General features: G+C 50.4%; 1 protein-coding gene across 6 annotated transcripts in view; it reads left to right on the top strand.

The window, feature by feature from the left end:
* The window catches only part of PBX1 (PBX homeobox 1), a 298,544-nt gene that overhangs the window by 60,866 nt on the left and 231,850 nt on the right, over positions 1-5,828 (top strand). The gene's annotated exons all lie outside the window — the stretch shown is intronic.

Raw genomic sequence — 5,828 nt, 5'->3', positions numbered from 1 at the left:
CCTTGAAACCCCCTCCCGCCCCCTTGAAGCCCCCTCCCTCCCCCTTAAATCTCGCCCCGGGCCCCGATCGATAACTTCAGAGGCGAGCGGCGGGGAGATATCCTCCCGCCCCCTTCCCTGCCGGGCTCAGGCTGCAAATGACTTTAGGAAGGCTTCTGCGCACGCAGAAGCCTTCCTAAAGTCATTTGCAGCCTGAGCCCGGCAGGGAAGGGAGCGGGAGGACATCCCCCCGCCGCCCGTTTCCCTGCCGGTCTGCAAAGGTAAAAGTACTTTTGCAAAAGTAAAAGTACTTTTGCAAAAGTACTTTTACCTTTGCAGACCGGCAGGGAAACGGGCGGCGGGGAGATATCCTCCCGCCCCCTTCCCTGCCGGGCTCAGGCTGCAAATGACTTTAGGAAGGCTTCTGCGTGCGCAGAAGCCTTCCTAAAGTCATTTGCAGCCTGAGCCCGGCAGGGAAGGGGGCGGGAGGATATCTCCCCGCCGCTCGCCTCTGAAGTCATCGATCGGGGCCCGGGGCGAGATTTAAGGGGGCGGGAGGGGGCTTCAAGGGGGCGGGAGGGGGTTTCAAGGGGGCGGCAGCAGCAGGGGGCCGGGACTACAAGGGGGCGGCCATTTTTTTAACTGGAGGAGCCATCGGAGGAGCCGCCAACGGAGGAGCGATTATTAGAATAATTACAGCTGCAGTGTGTGGAAAGCGCGGGAGGGGTAAGTAAAGCCCCCCCCGCCCTTGATGGAACCCCCCAAACTCCCCACCCGAACCAAAACCACCCCGTGACCGGACCGGTCTGGAGGCCTTTAGAATGGCCTCCGAACCGATCCGTGCACATTCCTAGTGTGGGTGCCACATGACAATAACACACAGTCAGTTAGCCCGGGTTAAGGGCGCCTTGCACCCTTAATCTTGACTAAGTGGCAGGCTCTCTACGTGGGTTCACTGCTGCCCCACTGCCAGGATCCACACAGCTCCCATTGGTTTACATTTGCAGCAAAGATTGGGCTTAGGCAGCCAAGCCTAGTCTTTGCTGTGTGTGTGTGAACAGCTTCATTATGTCATTTGGGTTCCAAAATAGTATGTAAACTCAACGGACACAGTAATACACACTTTAGGAAAATCTAAAATAAAATTGGATGGTGTTCTCAGAATGCCACCGAGGGAGGCAAGTACACTACTTAATTTCTAAAGAGACAAGCTGCTGCTGAGAACTTTGAGGGAGCTCTATTCTCTCTTTGAGCTGGGATAGGTTGCTATTGCTTGGTGCATGTGTGCATGTGTGTGGGGGAGGGTATGCTGTCCATTACGTGTTATTCGTATCACATTTTCTTCATTTAAAAAGGGATGGGTATGGTGCAGCTTCAAGACCAACAGCATCTGCTAGAAATTTTTTGTTTGCATCACTGAGGTTAACAAACCTAAGATAACTAACTCAGAATCTTAATCATATACTGTAGATATGCTCTTAGACACACATGTGTTATATTCATGGAGAGAATCATTATAATCAAAAGTTTCCCCCTCTCTCTTGTCGTTTCTCCTTCTGCTATGTTGCATTTGTGATAGATCTGGTTTCATTTATGGCTCTAACATATTGCGTTGTTCATTATTCAAATCCAATCCTTCCGTGGAGTGGTGGGGGGAACCCTCTAGTTTCCGAAACATGAGAACTTTGCAAATACAGGCGAATCTCGTTATTTGTGGAACTGCTATTCACGATTCCGCATATCCACAGGGTGTCACATTGATACCTGTTTTCAATATCTGATTATACAAAAGGGTTAAAACCCATGTACCCACAGTTCCTAGAGAGCTGGAGGTGGCCACAGAGGTAACTTCTGCCCACCATTTTGTCTCCGGGGATCTATTTTGTGGCTCCTTTCCTTGCAAAAAAATAAGACTTTTTTTAACCTTTCCCCTTGATTTTTCATGGTTTGGGGGGCATTCCTGGGCATGGGAGATTTCTGGTCACATACAGACCCCGTGGAGCACACCTCAGTAAGATTGTTTGCATTATTTTGCCTTTTTTGCCATTGTTTTCATGTTTCTGCTCCAGTGGTCCCTCTAATTTTTTTCATCTCTGTGCAGAATGAGTTTTGTTCTGGGCGGCAGTATCAGTATCAGTATCAGGTGCATTCAGAATGGGCCCTTCCTGATTCAACCTGAGTGGGCTCTAAATTGAACTGAGCAGACATCCAAAAACTTGTGAGTGTGTGCACGTGTGCACACCTTAGAAGGAACAGTGTTCTTCTCCGCTTTGGAACCTACCCCCCATTTCCCTATTGCAATAATGACTCATGGTTCTGTTGCTCACAGTAGTAGGCGAGGAACAGAACCCCCATGAGTAATGAGGTTCTCCTGTAGTTGACTGTGGGGCTATTCTCACAACCAACAAAAATCGGGCTAGCAGAGGCTAGCCCGATTTTTGTTGGTCGTCAGAACCACCGGGCTCACAGCCGAGCCCAGTGGTTCTAGAGCAGCTAACCCGCTTGAGAACCCCTGGCAAAAAGCAGGTTTGCGGAGCGAGCGCTCCTGCAAACCTGCTTGTTGTGATCGTGAGTAGCCGCGGCGCGCCTTTGCACCAAGCCAACTCATGAGTAGACCCCCAGCCGGGAGGCTTAAAAGCAGCCTTCCGGCTTGGGGGTCTCCCCAGTATGCCCTGCGTGCTCGCTCAGGGCATACTGGGGCTTGCGGAGGCCACGCGGCCCCCGCTCCCCCCACCCCCCGCCAGCTCTGTCTCGGAGCCAGCCATCATGTGGGCAGCCGATCCAGCCGCCTAGGGCTCCCTGCCCGCTCGTGAGTGGGGATAGTGGGCTTAGCCCGCTCTTCCCGCTCACCAGACAAAACCGGGTCTCACTGATCATGAGACTCGGTCCTGTGTGTAGTACAGTGTAGTTCACTGTACAAGTGAAACCTGCAACAAAATGTTGCTGTGTATGCCCAGCCCCTAGAGCAGACCTGCACAACTTTGGCCCTCCTGCAAATGTTGGCCTACAGCTCTCATAATCCCAACCACTGGCCACTGTGATTTAGGATTATGGAAGCTGTAGTCCAAAAACAGCTGGAGGACCAAAGTTGTGCAGCCTTGCTCTAGAGGACCAATCCTTGCAAAGTGCCAGCCAGTGTAGGAGCCCTGTCATGACTATGGTAGAGTTGTTGGGGAGGGGGAAAGGACACCTATTTCCCCCCTCCTCCCTTGAGGCCTTTCACCCCTCTGCTATATAGTGCCAGAGGGTTAAGCTTGAAGCTGGTGGCCAGTCTCCAAATGTGAGCATTTGATTGCTGTGTAGTGTGTGTTGGGGGCAGGAAGGGATGTCTGGAGAGTGGAATGGGGGAGCAGTGTCTTTCCCCTTCCCACTTCACCTAAAACCGCCCTGTGTAGGAAGGGGGTATTTTTAAGCTCATAGTACACATCCAGGGATGGAAAGTCCAAATCTGGAAAGCAGCCCTTTACCAAGGTATCTGTGGGGTCTCCTGGCCATTCCTTCCCCAGCACTGTCACCTGCTCACTTCCCTCCTGATGTCATCAGCCTGCACCTGGCCTACTCAGCAACCGTGCTCTGACATATGGAGCAAGTGTCTGCTCAGCAACCATACTCTTGCACAAAGCAATGCCCCCACCTCCTCTCAGTGCCTGAGGATCTGGGCAAGAATTCCCCTCCGACCGCCATCTCTGTGCATTAGCCAGAGATGTTATAGCAGGTGAGGTGGACCACAGGGTTGGGGGAGTTATGGCCAGAAGTCGCTGCATTTCCCGCTTCTCCTAACCCATTGGCAGATTTCACAGTAAAGGGTTCTTGGGATTTGGACCCGCATCTACCTTCTCACTCAACAGTAACCCCACATTTCAGGATCATCACATGTACTAAAAGGGAATTTGAGTGGTTGAGTGCCGCCTATGAGTTTCAAAGTGAAATGAGGCTACCCCAAAATAAGGTTATTTGGGGAACTCTGGAAGAACGCAGAAGCATATCATGTTGTAAATTTAAATCTATCTTTAAAAAAATCCCTAAAAACAGAAATGTCCTTTCAAGGCCTGTGTGAGCTTCCAGGACTTTACAGAATGTTGAGGGCATGAAGCAGTTGTGAGTGAGATCCAGGGCCAGTTTGGGTGACATGATTAGGAAGGGGAGGTGCTGAGAGTGTGCCCCTTGGAACATCCTCCCTTGTGCACACATTGCAAATACTTGTTTAAACAAGTACTTGGCGTGCATGTAGGAGGACCATTCAGCTGAACAGCCCTCCTCGCCTTCCATTCAATACAGGGATGTGCCAGGAGGGTGTCAGGACATCTGCTGGGGACGTTCTGAGGGGTGCACGCTGGATGCATTGCCCTCCTAGTTGTGTGGATGGGGATGGTATCGTTGAGCTGGCCCATAGAATGCTTGAAGGTGTCAGATGAAAGTGAAAACCTAGAAAAAGAGAAGGGGAGAGTGAGAAGTGTCCTGCCCAAGCTCTTAAATCGTTATCTCATTTTTGAGTGGCCCCGTTTCACCTTCAGACTGATAGGGCTTCAGCCACCTGAGTGTGCTATTAGCATATGATGTACCCATCGGTATTCAGCCACTGATTGGAGTGTAACAGCCAGCCCTGAAGTGGAACTCTGCTAAATGGGGTTTTTAAACAGCCCCACCTCCTGCAAGCCAAAGCCCTCTCCATCACCCCAGCGGCTAGATTTAACAATAGACACAAGAGTGTGCACCTCTGTACCCACCCACTCCCCTGCTTTCCCCTCCTGTTCTAAGCATGGTTTCTTTCTCTGATCTAAAGGAGGGTGGGGGGGAGAACAACTGTATAAAAATGTTAATTTATTAATCATTGCCTATATAGCAGTTCATCTGAAATGCTGTTGCTATGCCAACACCCTGGGAGTTTATTTTCTTAATCCAAGTGAGGAGCTCCTGGTCTCTTGGCCCCCTGCTGTGTCATTTGAATACGGCGCTGCCGCCGCCGCCGCTGCTTCTGCCGCCGCCGCAGTATCTGTTTTAAAAGCGGGGGGGGGAGTGGGGAGGGAAGAAAGGAGGCTAAACCACCAAAGCAGTCAAATGCAAAGCAGTAAGAGGCCTTTCTCAGTACGACTTAGTAAAAATGACACAAATTAATATACTCTACTTAAACCAGACCAAGATTAATGGTTCTCTATCAGAGCTGCTTAGTCCAACTGTCACTCGGCAGGCACGCGTCGGACAAAATCAACACTAATCAACATTTATTCCTCTCTTGCCCTTGGGTCCGAGGAGCGAGAGCAGGCTGCGGCATTCTCCCGCTTGTCTCGCCACGCTTTTCACCCTCTATCCAGCTTTGCCATATATCACCCTTTCTCTCTGTGCCTCTCCTTGTACGGATCCACACACTCAGCTATCAGACAACATTAGAGGCATGATAGATTTTCTGTTTTAATTTACATCTATTATATTACAACATAACAGTTCTTGATTCAGGGGAGGCTAGTGTCTCCTATAGCCGGCCTCAACGGGAGGATTTCTGCATTAACTTATTAGGGCTGGTTAGAATATGCTTTCAAAGAGACTCCTGCTCTTGCACTCTCTCTGCCTATCTCACTCTCTCGCTCCTTTGCATGGTGAGTGGCGCTTTGGTGCTCCACATCCAGGAATGTGCTTTGCTTTCTCTATGAAGCTGCATTTGGCACTTGTGCTGCCCTATTAAGGGAGCAATGTACACATTGCACTGGAACGTCCCTTGTGCAGAGAGCCTACTGGAATCAGTGTAAGAGCACTCATTAATAGGGGAATTAATTTCAAAGAGGCGCGTACATGTTACACTCCTGGTGTAAGATACCCAGTGCCTTCTGAGTTCTACTCTCTACTCTGTCATC

This window comes from Hemicordylus capensis, chromosome 4 (assembly GCF_027244095.1).
Source record: "Hemicordylus capensis ecotype Gifberg chromosome 4, rHemCap1.1.pri, whole genome shotgun sequence".
NCBI lineage: Eukaryota > Metazoa > Chordata > Lepidosauria > Squamata > Cordylidae > Hemicordylus > Hemicordylus capensis.
The sequence above is the reverse complement of the archived record's forward strand: the minus strand, read 5'-3'. Positions and strand labels throughout refer to the sequence as shown.